The following is a 17,265-nucleotide window of genomic DNA, read 5'->3' as shown; positions in this document are numbered from 1 at the left end:
AAACCTAGGCATTTAATAAATCTTTCTACTGTTTTTTTTTTTTTTTTAAATCCAGTATTTTTAAGTATGTTACACATGCAGGGTTTATTACATGGATTCAGATACTTATTATAAGAACTGCGGTAGCCATACATTTAAGTAGATAGAGCATCTGTACTAGATGACATAGGATAGAATGGAGACTCTAACCATCTGTACCATATATTCTCAAATTCCTTCAGAGCCTGTCTGCTAGTATAAACAAATCTCTCGTGCCGTATGGTGGTATTGACCAGTGCCTTCCAATTTTTAACCGTGGGACTCGTCGGGGCCAACCACAGCCTCGCTATACAGACCTTAGCCAACATCAATAACTGTGAAATGTACATTTTTGTCAGTTTATTAACTTTCCCCTTCAATCGGAGCCCAAAGAGACAAATGGCCGGTGAACTAAGAGACACTTCAATTCCAGTAACCTGAATACATCTCCTGATCCTTCGCCAGAAGATTTGTATACATGAACACTCCCATAGAAGGTGCCAAAAGTTAGCATTGATCGAATTGCATTTCGGACAGTTAGGGGTAGCATCCGGGCGAAATTTTGCCAATCTAATAGGGGTAAAGTAGGCCCTGTGTAAGATAAACACCTGTATTTATTGAAATTTTAATGATGAAGTATAACCTTTAGTACTGTCTGTAACCATTTCCCACTCCTTGTCTGATAAAGGGCCAATATCTATTTCCCACTGATTCCTCAAATCATCTGCAGTGGATTCATACAGAAGACATGAATACATTCGAGAGATCAGACCTCTATAACCCAAGGCCTGTAATTGTTTCCTCAGTGGATCCACCCCAAACACCAAAGTCTCCCCTTTAAATTGTGTGTCTAGGGTGTGTCGTAACTGAAGGTAAGAATAAAACATTGTTCTGGGTACAGAGAATTCCCCAACCAACTGTTCGAAGGATTTAAATACATTTGTATCATAAAGCTGACCTACCGACACCACACCCAACCGAGACCACTCCCTGGCCCTCTTCACTGTATTCAACTTCTTAAATTTCTTTGCCCCCCAGATAGGAGTATATGGATCAATGTCAGTTTGTTTCATTATTTTATTACAGATTGTCCAAATCTTAACTGCCTGAATCAGGAGCGGAGGAGCCCGCATACCAAGCCGCCCCGCCAGCAGTGACTGTAAGGGAGTGTGATTAGAATTAAATTGGTGTACCAACACCCAATGTAGCTCATGGTAATCGGGGTCCGAAACCCATGCCTTAAGGTGGACCAATTGAGAGGCAAAATAATATAATTTCAAGTTAGGAAGTGCAAATCCACCAGAAGATCTGGATCTATACAGCGAGCTGAGCTTGACCTTAGCCCTTCCCCCTCCCCAAACCAATGAAATCAAATAGCTATCAATGCATCGGAAAATGGAGGGTGGAATATATACAGGTGACTGCTGGAGTATATATAAAAACTTTGGCTGCACCATCATCTTAATTAAATTTATCCTACCGGAGACAGAAAGTGGGAGCTTCTTCCATACATGAGTTTTTTCTTTAATGTATTTGATCTGGGGCCGCAAATTAAGTTCTACATATTCAGCGGGGGTATTAGAGATCCATATTCCCAAGTATTTGAATTTCGATGCCCATTTTAACTGTAAGCCTTCTGGCATTGTCACGGGACACTCCCATCCCAGAGGGAACACGCTAGATTTATCCCAATTAATTTTTAGGCCGGAAAAAAACCCGAATCCATCAACCACCCGCAGCAAATGTTTTAGGGAAGTGTCGTGATCTGAAAGGAACAACAGCATATCATCTGCATATAATGCCACCTTATCCTCTCTGTGCTCTGATCTAAGTCCCACAATTTCTCTATCATGCCGGATCTTACAGGCCAGCGGCTCTATTGCTAATGCAAACAGGGCCGGAGACAACGGGCATCCCTGTCTACTACCCCGCTCTAATTGAAATTGTTGAGAAAGATGCCCATTGACACAGACCCGCGCCACTGGATGTGAATACAAAAGTTTAACCCATTTTATAAATTTATAACTTTCTACTGTTTTAAAGGGCAAGTAAATATATGGTCAATCATTCATGTACATCAAAACCTGTGTATTACTGAGCTAGTATCTGATAGAGTTAGTGTATATGCTTAACAGAGATCTTCATTTGTTCTCTTCACTCATATTCTGTTCAGACCGTTGGCAAATAATGTTTACATGCTAAACGGCATCTTAAATCCTTTGATGTCTCTGTAGCACTGTCGGTTAACTGTAAAATGTATAAAGGGTCAACCAGTTCTACTGGCTGCTAAATGGTCGAGATTTATCTCATAACAGATTGTTAGCTTTGCAACTTGTTTGGGATGCACTCTGCTACACTGATTTGCATTGTAGTGCGATAAACATTTTTAGTTGCACAGGGCTATAATTTAATATCCTTGTGTGAACTCCAGGTGATTTAATTTTCTCCTTTATTTTAATGGGGCAAGCAATTGAACAATTCGGAGCAGGAAATTCTCACAGAATTTACGTACGCAGTGTATGTCATTGATCTTCCATTTTATCCATCAATGTGAAAGTTAGGAAATTAGTGTATAATAAGCACGATGGCTAAGTGGTTAGCACTTCTGCCTTACAGCACTAAGGTCATGAGTTCAATTCCCGACCATGGTCTAATTTGTGAGGAGTTTGTATGTTCTCCCCGTGTTTGTGTGGGTTTCCTCCGGGTGCTCCGGTTTCCTCCCACACTCCAAAAACATACTGGTAGGTTAATTGGCTGTTAACAAATTGACCCTAGTGTCTGTGTGTGTGTAAAGGAATTTAGACTGTAAGCCCCAATGGGGCAGGGACTGATGTGAGTGAGTTACAGCGCTGCGGAAATAGTGGTGCTATATAAATAAATGGTGATAAGTGTCTATAACAGTGTTGGCTAACCTGTGACACTCCAGGTGTTTTGAAACTACAAGTCCCAGCATACCCTTCCAGCAATAAGCTGCTACCATCATCATTTATTTATATAGCGCCAACATATTCGTAGCGCTTTACAATTGGGGACAAACACAGTAAACTAATAAACAAACTGGGTAAAACAGACAGAGGTGAGAAGGCTGCTATATATTGGCAAAGCATGCTGGGACTTGTACTTTCACAACACCTGGAGTGTCACAGGTTAGCAAACACTGGTCTATAAATTTCTTAGCTTCTATAAAGGTTTTACGAAGTCCTCTTTCAAGTCCATACAGTGGCCTCAAACTGATCTGCGATTGGAATGTTTTTTTTGTTTTTTTGTTTTTTTTTTACGTTATGTCTTTTGCCAAGCTTTCTTATTAACGGTTTTCCAAGTGTTAAAAAGATAATTGTAGGTTTTCCTCATGTTTGCCTATTATACATATGAATAATGAGATGCGTTCAAAAATGCAGAATACAAATATACTGCAACACTAGTAAAAACACCAGTGGGCATGGTGACACTAGAAATAATTTACTGTTTGCATGTATTTTAGAGTTAAAAACACATATGAAATTACCAGTGTTTATCAGCCTTAGTGTGACAGCTACAAGGTGGTCTTGTCACTTGCACACAGTAGAGGCATCCCAGAAAAACCTCCTTGTTGCCTAATGATGTATGCGCCCATGTTACTATGTGCACATGTGACCTGATGATGGTGCACGGTGGAAAGTGAACAGGATTTTCTTGTAATTCCTTAACTGCACTGCAAATTGGGCCTGCCCTTTGCATTTTTGGACTGCATGCATTGGGTGAGTCCCACTTGCCGTTAGCAGCCCAGGGTTAAATATGTGCCGTAGGGTTAATTCAATGCAAGTCAAAGAATATATATAATAAACATGCTATACTGTTGAAGCCATTGAAGGGCAGGTACATTCTTTGTTTTCTGAGTTAACTGGCTTCTCTGTCTGCACGTAATCCAAATTCACCCTCACAACCTGTCCTCTGTCTCTCCTCTATTCCTTAATAAGATCACCTATACCAGGCCAAAAGTTAGGAGCCACCAATTTGTACTAAAAAAAATAATACACAAAGAATGTGTGTGGAAGAACTGGATGACTGGATCTACTTGTAGTTGTTTTCAGGTTGGTGTGGGGATGCAACCAGAGAGGGCCAAAGCTAGTGAGCAAATTTAGGGGGAGGCAAAGTTTAAGATTGTGATGTTGCTGAATGTTATAACAAAAAAAAAAAAGTACAAAAGCACAGCATTAAATGGTTTATATTGTGAAGATTTATAAACATGGAAAATAGATGCATGTTAGAGTAAAAGACAAAAAGTATAGTTCTGTCTGTCATAAAATTACTATTCAATTGTAAGTGGATCAAAAATGTAATTGGAATACCTAATCTCATTATCTTGAGAAAGAACACTGATTCTTTTTTTTCTTTTGTTTGTCAATGTGGCAAAGTACAAACTAGAAAAAAATCTTTCGCAAATAACAGACAAGTGTTAGTGTCACTTTACATGTCTCTACTGCTCACTCAGAATAGAGGGTGCTGGATGAAAAAAAGACTCTTAGTATTAGTAGATTTGACTTTTATTGTAATGCTTTACTTTTTGCACCATGCACAGCTAGGCACACATTTATTATCTAGGAGCAGTCCCAATGTTTGGAAGTGAGCTTGTGCAAATAAAACTATTGCAAGTCCATGTTTTTTTCCATTTTGTAAATGAATTTATTGACAGAGCAAACTCATTTTCTGAATGAAAACCAGATGCCGAATAGTTTCTCACTCAATGTGCTTTTGGTGTTCAATGACTACAGGTGATTTAGTGATCATGAGGCTGAAACCCATTGTGAATTTTATGACTCCTATATGAGGGATGATCATATAGCCATACAGCCCCACATGTTGGGAATTTAAGGTTAATACACTAGGAGGAGCTGTTTTTTGTTATATTCCCTACTGTACAGGTCTATGGTCATCCCTCATCACTTGTGGAGTGACATGGTAAATTTGGATGAATTGGAAGGGAGGAGATATAGCAGTGTGTCTCTATAGTGTAGTCCTTTTTACATTTGACTTGATGTAAGTGCCACTTCAGGGGGAGGGATTGCACTACACAGTGGTGATATACACGTAGTGACATTAAAGACCCTTTATTCACATTCACAGCCCATATCGGAATGGTGAAATTGTTATGTATAAAATACACCTAAATGCCACACCATAATTAGATCTTTGTACTATTCTTGTTTTCCATATAACTGGGAGAGCCCTTCCACATTCAGAAAATAGAAGAGGACTGTTAACATCATTCTTATAGGATCGCCCCCCTTTGGTGAATTATTGAGCTTTATCATTGTCTTGCAAAGAGGGACAAGTAAATATATGAAATAGGACATTCCTTTTCCTAATTTGAAATATCTATTTCTGACAGTGATGCACTCTTATTGTGATTTTCATTCTTACAACTTTTGAGATTCTCTATTGTCTAATCTTGGTTTGGGTCTGTACCCCTATGTTATGAAGCCATGTATGAATTTTGGTATAGTGGCTAAGTAGCAACTGCTGAGTATATGAGCGCTGACGAGAAGTATACATTTACTTTAATACACACTCGCATACACACAAGGAAATTTTAAGTTGTTAAGCTATAATATTTCTTCTCGTGTACGATTGGAAGTGGGAAAAAATCATTTTTAAACTACACTCACAAAATCCTATATTGTATGCGTGCTTAATGAAGGAAAGCACTTATAGATTTCAGAGGTGAATTTTCAGTCAGCCAGTCAGCAGTGCCTAGCTAGTGCTTGTGACTGTTGTCATCATGAGCTTACATTTGCACTTGCCCATTAGCAGATGCAAAAGATTTGGCTCCTAATAGGCACTTATGCGTTTCTCTGGTGGACTGGCTCAGCTGCATCTGTGTGAACACACCTTTACTAAATTATACCACTACCCAACCTGCCTCTCCAGTCACAAGAAGGTGCAAGTGTAGATTGGTACTCCTCTGCATATGCTTTTGGCTTGTTTTGTGGGGATGAGCAGTACGAATTTACAGTTTTTTTGATAAGCAAATGAGGGAATGTCCAATGCTGCATTATGCCCTATGTTTGGTCCTCTTAACAGTCTTACTGAATGATATTTAATATAATTGTTCTCTTGAACTGTTCACTTATGATATAAATCTTTTCCTTTTTTAGGTGTAAATTGACTGCACTGGTGGGAGTAAATATTTGTTTGACAAAGCATTGCTTGGTAAGTGAGACTTGCACATTTGTGATGTTAATACATTTCTATTGGTATATTTTAGGGTGTTTCTATATTAAAGTGCATTGTGTATATACACTCTTGTATTTTTTTTTCAAATTGTTTACTCTTTTTAGCTTTCTATTTAGAAATGTGTGGAGTTCAGTGAGTTAGACAACCATGAGGATCTACAACATTTTATTTCACCTATTTCATAGTGCCTTGGGCAAGAGTTGTGAGGTCTAGAATAAACTGTCCCAGTAGAAAGCATAGTGTATATTAATAGTCCTTTGCAGCTTTTAAGACCACTGTGCTACATTGTGTGCTCTGTCTTGGGTGAATGGTTGCGCAGAGTAACCCAGTGCACAATGTAGACAAGAAAACTGTTGAGCTCTCTCTTGAATACAATTGAGCTTTTGTGTTTTAGCCAACAAACATAAACGGCATATATATCAATACATGGCTAAAAAGCACAAAAGTGTTAGTATGCAAAAAATGTATATTGGATAAAAGTTACTTCTAAACATGGTGGACCCCTTTAAAATCCCCCCCCACCTCCGGGAAAAAAAAAAAAATTGAAAGGGCATCAGAAGCCCTGTTCCCTTGTAAATTGGATATTATGCCTCCCTATAAAATGTAATATTTAGTTTGGGATTCAGTTACGTAAAGTTTTGGGTGTTTTCTCTATATGTGTGTTTTTTTTGTTAAGATTTTTTTTAAACAATATCGAGGCTTGGCTGAATTCTTAAGGATGAGATTTCATCAACGTACTTATAATTTTGTTTGCATATTTAACTTAGGATTCAAAAGTCGACAGAATTCCACTTTCCATACCAGCTCTCTGCAGCTTTCCCTGTCCCAGCTGGTATTTTCATGGCAGGCTTTTATTTTTATTTTTTTAAAGCAGGGAGCAGAAGGAGCCACTCATGCCTGCCATCAATATAAACAAATTTTCTTCCTCATACCGAAAAAACAGAACATAAAAATAGACTTTATTTTCACTTCTACATTACAGCACGCAACACAAGGAAAGAGAGAGATTTATGTTAGTGTCACTATAAAACCATCTTGTGTTGTATAACTTAACAGGTTGGGGATCAACTTTTTTTTTTTTTTTTCTTCAAATAGGCTACTGTTTGGGTTAGGATAGTTTGGCAGCCCTTGTCCTAACGCAAACATAAAGAACAGATGGCTGGAGCCTGACCTAATTGTAACTCAAATCAATCAATGGTTTGTTTGTTTTTTGTTGTTTTTTTCTTACTTTTGTGTACAGTAACTTGTTCATTTGCCTGTGGGGTGTGGCAAATGCAGCTTGGAGACACCAAAGACTAGGTATCGCTAATCTCTGAGAATGGGCTTGCAGCATAGAATAATGCAGTGTCAGCGACTAACCTGTGACCTGCTATATGGGTGGATTTTGACAGACGCACACGGAAATGCAAAAAAAAATATCCAGCAAAACCGTTTTATATAAACAAATATGTGGCAGATGGCATTTCTAAAACATGATATATGATGTCGGTAAGAAACATTCCCTATTGACGCTTTTACATAATGAAATCGGCTGTGTGCTGGTCTTGTATCGCAGTGATGTTAAACTTAACATTTCAAGTAGGAAGAAGGAAAGGACTATAGGACAGAGAGGAAAGAAAGAAATAGTACAAGGTTGCAAGGGGGACGGTGGGGAAGAAAGTCAACATGATGACAATGTTGAGGTGGTCTAGTTCGTAAATCTAGTTATAAGTTCAGTATTGGTCAGAATCAGAGCAGATCTTGATTATGATAAGAAGCCCAAGGGGACCAAACTTTGTGGAAAGATACGGAGGAGCCCCTCAAGATGCTGGTAATATGTTCCATCTAGTAGGTGTGCTAAACCAAACTGCAGACCATTTGAAGTGTTGGAGGTGTAGGGTTCTTCCAGGAAGCAGGTTGCTGCGTTAACAATATGTCTGAAAAGTTTATGGGTGTGAGAAGGGAGGTCTGGGACAGGCAAGGGCAAAAGCACGGGTTTGGGATAAGAAGCCAGTCATACTAAGGACTGTTGGGGCAAAAGAAAGGACAGAGGTCCAGTATGGGCATAAAGGTTCCAATGTGGTCACAGTTTCACCAGCAAGCAGCACTTGTCTGCAGGTGGTTAGCATGTAGCCTGGAGGGGGACATAGTACCACCTATGGAGTAATTTATTGGTGGTTTCTTTAATGCTGGTATTAATAGAACAGCGCACTGTCCATTCATAGATGAACCAGATCTACCTCGCACTGTGTTTGGAAACGGTCTTTAACCTTGGTATTGAGAGGAAGCAATGCATTATATAGTGCAAATATGAGGTACGGAAAGACACAGGTTCTCAAACACAGTGGGCGATCTAACTGTCAGCCGGGTTTTGACTGCCTGATGGAAGTGGCTGATCTGCAGATATTGAGGGAACTGTCCCATTGTAAATTCACAGTGTTGTGCCAGGTCAGAGAATTTAGTAGTTTGCCCCTATCTGTACCCTTGGTATGCATAGGATGGGAGAGGCCAGGCGTGAATTCAGGAGCTTACAGAGTGGTATCGGAATCGAGGTGGCTGGGGATAGAGCGGTCATTCGGTTACATCGGGACCAGATGGAGAGGAACAGGGCCACCATTCAGGCAGGGGTTTGGGCGTTGTGTTGTAGGGAGCCATAGACTGGAACAGATTGGTGGCCCCTCCAGGAGGTATGATTCTATGTTATCCCAGACCCTGCTTCCAGGCAGAGTGTGCCACTGCACACATTGGCCTAAGCAGGCTGCCTAGTAGGCGGAGGTTGGGGATGCAGGGACCACCTGCCATGGGGGAGCATTGAATAATGCGGGCTGGGATCCTGGGACTCTTACTAGATAAAGCACGTTAGAGAGGCCTGTAACATTTTGAGATTTGCAGGGGGAACCCTAATGGGGAGCATGTGAAAGAGGTATAGCGTTCTGGGAAGTAAATTCATCTTCACTGAGGTGATCCAGGCCACCCAAGATATTTTAAGCAGGACGTCTTTATTGATACAAGTTGTGTGTGGGGGATAGTTGGCCTGATAGAGGTGTTCCACCTTTCTGGTGAATGCTATACCCAGATATCTTAAGCACAAATATTTTAATGGTTGAACAGGTACTTGATGGGCTAAGATCTCTGCACTCTACAGTCTCATGTATCCTGCATATTGTACTCTATTTACATGTGTGTCCAATTTATTTGTGGATACTCATAATCACTGGAGTAGCCATGGTCTTGCTCTTGCATACTTTCCTCAGGGAATGTCTGCCTTTGAGCCTGTTCCAGCCTTGTCAGCCACACCTCCAGCCTTGTTTTTCTGCCTGGCCTTGGACACCACAAACTGTGATTGTCTCTCTGCCATGCAGTCTGCTCCCGCCTTCAGTTTGTGCAACCCACCCTCTCATCGGTCCAATCTATCTAAGGAGCAGTCCCAGGCTGGGATTATTCCACCATCTGCTGGCTAGTAGCCTAGCTCTCTTGGAATCATTCCCCATACTGTTGTGCTACCACCACTGCTGCCTCCCTAGTTGAACTGGATCCCCTGTCTGCGGCCTACTCGTCGCCTTCTCTGGATGATCTCGGGACATCTTCAGCTCCGTTTTCATCCGGATGCTGCCTTCAGACTCCTATTGACTCCACCACTTCCATCTTCTCTGGGTGACCCTGGGGCCCTCTCAGTTCTGCTTTTTCCAGAAACTGCTATGCCACCCTCCTCCTCCCAAGGGCAACCACTGCTTACAGATTCCTTCACTGATATGTATCCACTGCACCATATGCCTCATCACCTGCCTTGACCACTCAACCTGGTGCCTCCTTGCAGCCAGTTCTAAGGGAAATTTCTTTTTACTCGTCATCCTGGACCTCTCTACTGGCTGTGGACCATCCTCTCATCCTACAAACTTTACACTTTGCTTGTCTGCCTGACACTGTTCTCTCCTTACTGTGGTAAACCCCCTCCCCCACTGCTTTCTCTTTTAGTGTCACCTCCTCTTTTGTGTCTCCCACTATCTTTCTGCCATGTCCTCTTGGATGTTCCAGTGCTTCCCTAACCTTTAATAGGTCTAAAACTGAACATATCTCTACCCCCCTCGAGAGTCCCCTTGCCTCCCCTTATCTATATATCCGTTGATATAAATAAATGGTGTTAAGTGTCTATAACAGTGTTGGCTAACCTGTGACACTCCAGGTGTTGTGAAACTACAAGTCCCACTGTTTACTGCCTAAGAGTTTTCCTCAACTTCTCCCTCCTCACATTCAATCCCTCTACCTATCATGTTGTTTCTACCTTCCAAACATCTGAATGAAAACAAGACTTGGGTGTATATTTACTAAAATGCAGGTTTTATAAAGTGGAGATTTGGCCTATGGCAACCAATCAGATTCTAGCTGTCATTTTTTAGAATGTACTAAATAAATTAAAACTAGAATCTGATTGGTTACTACAACACTTTTTCAAACTCACAGTTTAGTAAATATACCCCCTGGTCTTTCTTCCTCCTGCTTCTCCCCACTGCAATCTCTCCTAAGCGCTGCTGTTTGCTTTTTCTCTCCCTCGCTACACTGACTCACAATTCACACCCCTGCATCTCCAACCTCCTTTTCCTCCACACTCTACCACCCATCCGTTCTGCCAATGCCCGCAGTGTCTCCTCCTCGCTCATTACCTTTGTGACTTGTCCCGTGCTGCTCCGTGACGGTTTGCTCTGCACATACTCATGGGTACAGGCCCACTTTAATAATGTTGGTGTTTGTGTTTATCCACCCCTTCCCTCCTTTTTAAATGATTTTGTCTATGCTAGTGTAACTGCAACACACGGTTTTTTATTTTTACATTGGAAGTATGAAAAAATGTTTAGTTAAAGTAACTATTTGCATTTATTTAATCGATGATCATAGATGTTGGTGAAACCCTAGCTGCTTGTCTCTCACAACTGAAGCATGTTTGTGTTGATGCTTTGCAGCTGCTGTTGAAAGAATCCATTTGTTACTGCTATTGATATGTTAATCATTGTCTCTTCCCATCTTGAAACCAGATTCTTGCTTATTTATGCTAAGCGATACGCCTTCAATTAGTAACTTTGGGGTCTGTTGCAGATGACCTTACATACATGCCAACATCAGTCATGGATTTTTGGGCAAGTCTGAAAATGATCCAATCAACTGTTAGTAGATTATTCTTTAGAATGCTGATCATTTGGGGACAGCACCCAATTTGATGGCATCAACATGTGTGGAAAGTTTTAGTCTAGTGCGAGAAATGTTCAATTGTAGCCTGTTACTAAGTGTTTTATCTGCTGAGGAAAATACTGCTCTGGACTTGGATTTCAGCAGCTTTTTTTTTTATTTTTATTTTAACTACCAGGTGAAAACACTACAATGTAGCGCAGGCCTGGCCAATCTGTGGCTCTCCAGGTGTTGTGAAACTACAAGCCCCAGCATACTTTGCCAGTAGATAGCCAACTAAGAGCTGACAGGGCATGCTGGGCGTTGTAGTTTCACAACACCCGAGGAGCCACTGGTTGGCCAGGCCTGATGTAATGTTTATGGGTGTTAGGTGCTTTGGAAACACCTAGTGGGCCAGCAGTTCATAGACTTTGGTGATATTTTTTTTATCAGCAGCTATGAACCTTTTATAGACTTATAGAAAAAACAACATTTGTGTGTCACCACCCTTAAGCTGCTGGTGAACGAAGTGTTCCTGGAAATTAAATTTTATAGTTTTTATTAATTTTTTTTCATACAACATTTTTTTTCGATCTCTGTTAAAAGTCCAGATGACTTACCTACTTGACTGCTATATGAAGTAATTATTCTTGATAAATCATACAGCAAGACATTTCTGATGCGTGGCAGTAATGGGAACAAGCCCTGTGCCACCTTGTAGTGCAATGAAACTGATGCATGTTTATAACATTGTGCAATACTATATAACTGTGTTACAAGTAAGAGATTGGACAATTTTGATTAAGTGAACCACATTTGAAATAATTTTTTCCTTAACTTGTTGGGACATAAAACATATATGGGCCCCATCTTGTTCTGCCAACTAATAGTCTATGTATTAACCGTGCATTACTAGGATTACCTTCCTGGAGTTTTTTTGTTGCTGAGTCACACACCCTGCTGCCCTTTGCTGTTTGCAAACTGACACTTTCTCACAGAGCAATGGGGGTTAATTGTGAACATATAGCTGTTTAGTGCGAATGTTAAATTTCTATGCCGAAAGGAATTACTTGTTGTCTTGTTGTTTAAAAAATCCTGTGGTTTTTTTTTTGTTTTTTTGTTTTTTTTCCAATAAATAAAGAAAATCTGATTTTGCTTTAAATCAGATTTTTTTTTTTTTTTACATTTAAATCAGAATTTCTTTTTTTTTTTTTTTTTTTTTTTAAATGATCAAGTAAACAAAGTCAAAACAATAATACAGTATATACATACAAATTACAACACAAACTGCAAAAGGAAAGAAACAGCAATGATATTAAAAATTACAATAGTAGGCAATTGCCTTGCCTGATTTGTAAATCTGACACATTAGGTTTACTGAACTCCTTAAAAGAAACATAAGTTTTGTAGCTTTGTCAGTACCCAAGTGGTTTCTCAGTTTTGACTGCTCCAAACCAAATGTGTAAAATACTCTTTCTACTGAAGCTGATGATGATGCAGCTGTTAGCATTTGCTCTACGGCTACCATAATATTTTCATTACCAGCTACAGTTTCTGAACCAATGCGCATTTTCCACCAGTCTGTTGACACAACATTGTGGTCAAACAAGAGATCATTAAATGGGTTTGATGTTACAGTGAAAAGTTATTTCTTTCAACTGTCCTTTCTCTTTGAACTTAACACTAGTGTGGTGTTGGTCATTCTCTCTGGTTTCTGGAATTATCTCTTTCTTGTCTGGACTTTTCTGTTGCCTGTGCCTCTTTGTATCATATGAGTCATTAATTAGGTCAGCAAGCAATAGCCATAGATACAGACCTTTTATTAGTAGAGCAGCTAGTCAAAAGACTATGGCCATATTGCACAGTTTGCCAATCACCATTAAAAGCTTGTTAAAACCCTGTATTTTTTTAATGGTGATTTGAATCAATGGGTTTTTTTTTTTTTTTTTAAATTGTGATTAAAATCAAGTTGATTTAAATCGACACACCCTGGTCCGAAACACATTAAGAGGGTCATGTGACCAGGATGTTCAGGTTCACTTACAGATGAGCCCGGCTTATATCCTATTTATTTACATTTTGATTTATACATATTGTATAATATTAATAAACGTACTACACCATGGATAATTTGCCTTATTTACACCTAACGTAAATCTTCCATTAATAGCACTGGAAGAATGCTTTAAGTAAGGAACTGCACCATGCTTTGTTTACAAGCAGACTACACAATCACCAGTATCCACAGAAGACTTGTGTGTATGTTTCCTGGGACTTAATTTCTGTGGCGTTCAAGTGTTAGTTTTTTTCTGAAAACCAGCGCTTGAACTCTACAGAAATGTAGTCCCCATAGTGTTTATATGAGAGGGGATATTGTAGATTCGGTTATAGACAGGTTTGCCATACTGTAAAGTAATTTTTCAGGATTTTAATTTAAAATCACATGAGCAGAAAGTTTGCCATTGCAAAGTAGGTATACAAATCGGAGCACAGGAAATGTAAGCACCTGACACACAGTCCCTTCAATGCCTATAAAGGTTTAGCTGCAGGCGATGATATCCCTCCCTGGCTGCTTGCCACCTTCTATCAGTTTTCCAGCGAATAGAGCACCTATGACAGAAGTCTCTGCAAGCAAATACAGAGTCTAGGAGAGTATGTAGTTGCCTTTTAATTACACTGTCATAAGTAATTAAACCCCATATGTACAGCTACTCTGCAAACTAGAGGACAGTGAAGCCACAAACAGATCCAGCTATACTAAACCCATGTTATATATTGAAAAAGCTATACTGGTAAATTCTAAGTAAATAACATTCTCAGTCTTTATTGTCGTCCCAATTCCTTCAGTTGGTTGAATTCACTTAAATACATGTTTTTCTTACTTTATAGCTAGTACAGATGCATGTTGAGTACCTGCTTGTATGTTTCATATGTGTCTATCTTTAATTTAATAAGTTGCCCAAGTCAATTTTAAAAAAATAAATTCTTCTGGTAAATGTAATATTAATGTTGAATATGGAAATTACCTTTTTCCTTATTCTGTACAACTTTCTGTTGATTCTTTCAACTCCAAGAATATACACTTGTACATTTGCATTTGAGTCATACTATTGTAGTAATTTACTTAAGTCCAGAAGCAAGGCATGGAGAAAAATCCACGAGGAAGATTCATACACTGTTTTGGAAATATATGATTGCTTTATTACGCTCTGAACTCCTCTGACAGAAAATTCTTGTTTTGTTTTTCTTTTTGTTCAATTTACTAAAATATAAAGCATGTTATTGCTGATTTTTGATTTTGACCCAAGTTTTCTTGTTTTATTTATTTATTTTTTTTTTATTTTTTTTTTATAGAAGTGTGCTCAGATTTCTGAAGACATGCATTTCCTTTACATAATACCTCATATCATTCCTTGTTTATTTTAAATGTACATGCAAGCAAGCAGAAAATGCACAAATATGAAACTTCGAGAGCTATTTGAAGTAGTGTTCTGTGTAAGGAATGTTTTGAGATTTGCAGTTCATTTAGATTTAAGCTAGTTCCATTAAAGCATATGCAGCAGCTAGTTTCATTATCACATCTCCTCTTATGACCAGTCATTATAGTTGTCTTGTTTCCAAGCAAACTCCAAACAGCCCTGTAGCTTTGGACTTTAATCAAGAGGTGTAAAATACTCTTGGCAACAGCTGCAATTCAAAACTCGGCTAGCCTGGCGGATCTGTAAATCCAAAGTGGAAAGTGTTAGCCCATTTCAGCTTCACAAATGAAGAATCATACTGCTGGTGTTATTTTAAGTGGTGCAAGTGTATGGCAGCTGACGTCTTGTAGGTCAGTGGAAAGTGGTCAGATTTCTTGTCTGCTGATGTCATTTGCTATTCCATGAAGACAAATTGCCTAAAATTGTTGTACAATATTTGATTTTTTTTTTCTTTGCAACACATTAGAGCTGTAGCAATACTTTTAAATAGGAAGTGACACTATTACACTCATTGTATTTACAATACAGGAATAAGTTTACAATGATTTTTATTTTTTAGCTGGAGTTATTTGAGCAAAACAATTGTAGGCTATTAAAATCAAACAAAACAAATGCCAATGCTTAATATAGTTACATTGGCAAGTGCTAAACCAAAAATGTAATTTAATAGCAAATGGATTTCAGGTTTTCCAGTGCTGTTTGTTGCTAACGGATTCCTCTTACCATTTTTTTTTATTTGTCTCTCTTCAGAACTACACAGCATAAGACACCTATCTCCTACATGAGTTAACTCCAGAGCTTAATTTTCAGTCCAGATAAGGTAACTTTATACCCTAAGAATGTTGTGCTTTTCTTTTCACTGCTGTTGTTGACCGACAAACAACAATTGTGTTTTTTTTCCCAAGATCTCCACTCTTTAACTTGCTTAGACCCAGCATTGGACTTCTATGTTCTGTAAGGTTGGAGCCGTGCGCTCCTGCTTAAGCCTCTACCCCCATACTTCTGACAGTGACGGCCTGTGGTTGTGCTGGTGCTAGGATCTGTTGTTAGTCATTGAACCCCCAACCTCTGCACATTGCTTTCAAAATAAATGTGTGTTTATAATGAGATAAAGAAAGTCATTAGGACAACCCATGGTAGAGGTTATTCTAAGAACACATTCCATAGGCGCTGACTTGTTTAAAGTTGTATCCAGTTTAAAACTTGAATAAAGTACATATTGGTAGTATATCTGCTAGAAGTAGCAAGAAATTTGTTCCACTATACTACCAAAGGAAAGCCCATCGGTCTTTGGGTGAAGAAAGTTATTTTTACCAAGGAAATGTTAGTTGTTTCTGGTGAAAAATATATTGATAACGTATTGAGGGTGGGCTGGTCTTTGAGATACATATTATATTGGGTAACTGAGTGGGCAAAAGGGGACGCTTTCCTTCAGTACTCATGTTAGTTCTAAAACATGGCATGTGTTGCTGCTGCCAGGAGCTAATTAGTTATCCCTAATCATAAACATTCATATTGCACACAGTGAGTATCCATTTCTGTGGTTCCTGTGTTGTGATGAAAGGAAGTTTTGTGAATGCCATTACTGCTGTTAGTGCTGGGAATCATAGCAGGGAGCCTAGTTAGAGCAATACTGTGCACAGCCATATTAAGAATTCCCTTAAATAGTGAAGGAACACCCCACTAAAGTGTACCCTTTTTCTAGTACTCCCAGGTGGCTCAGTAAGACCAACTAGTAGAAAATGTAAAATAATTACTGTATTTCTATGTGAGCAAAAAGTAACTAAAACTTTGCTGCTTTCATTAGTAACACGTGAGACACATTCTGTTACCTGCTCGCTCTTACCTTTACTCTGAATATACTTTTATTTATTCAATCAAAGTTTTGTTGTTTTTTTTTTCCCCCCCAGACATTAGTTTTTTGTGCATTTTATAATCCACTAAATTAAAGTAAAAAAAAAAAATCAACATAAATTATTTTCCAAGTTGGCTTTGTGGCAATTACAGCTTTTTTTATTTTTACCTCCTACAAATTGAGGTGGCACTAACTCTTGTCTCATTAGATGTCTCTCAGTACCTTTTTCTGTGCTAGCAAGAGTAAGCTTTTTTTTTTTCCAGCTCTGCTTACCCCGCCCCCTTTGCCTTCTCATGTTTTTACCAGTCCATGATGACCTCTCCCTTGATCCGTTGCCACCAATTATAAATTTACCTGTCTAGATTTTATTGGAGTCTGCCACGTATGGTGATCACCTAGTGTTTTCTGGAACGTCATGCACCTTGTACTTTTCTATTGAATTTGCAGTAGAAATGACACTAATGGAGAACTGCAATTTCCCCAACCAATCCATGCGACTTGAGGTGCTCTAGATTCCAGAAGAATCCTTAACTATAAAGCCAAACGTGCATATGTATAATA

The 17,265-nt window shown here is 39.0% G+C and overlaps 1 protein-coding gene across 5 annotated transcripts in view; it reads left to right on the top strand.

The window, feature by feature from the left end:
• The window catches only part of THRAP3 (thyroid hormone receptor associated protein 3), a 45,236-nt gene that overhangs the window by 2,132 nt on the left and 25,839 nt on the right, over positions 1 to 17,265 (top strand). For 3 of the 5 annotated variants that reach the window (XM_075195448.1, XM_075195447.1, XM_075195451.1), the window contains exons 2-3: positions 6,153 to 6,207; positions 15,600 to 15,669. The gene's annotated coding sequence lies outside the window, so the exon portion shown is untranslated. The remainder of the gene's footprint in view (positions 1 to 6,152; positions 6,208 to 15,599; positions 15,670 to 17,265) is intronic. The other 2 variants (XM_075195450.1, XM_075195449.1) reach the window with 1 other exon arrangement.

The sequence above is a fragment of the Mixophyes fleayi genome, chromosome 2 (genome assembly GCF_038048845.1).
Source record: "Mixophyes fleayi isolate aMixFle1 chromosome 2, aMixFle1.hap1, whole genome shotgun sequence".
Lineage (NCBI taxonomy): Eukaryota > Metazoa > Chordata > Amphibia > Anura > Limnodynastidae > Mixophyes > Mixophyes fleayi.
The sequence above is the reverse complement of the archived record's forward strand: the minus strand, read 5'-3'. Positions and strand labels throughout refer to the sequence as shown.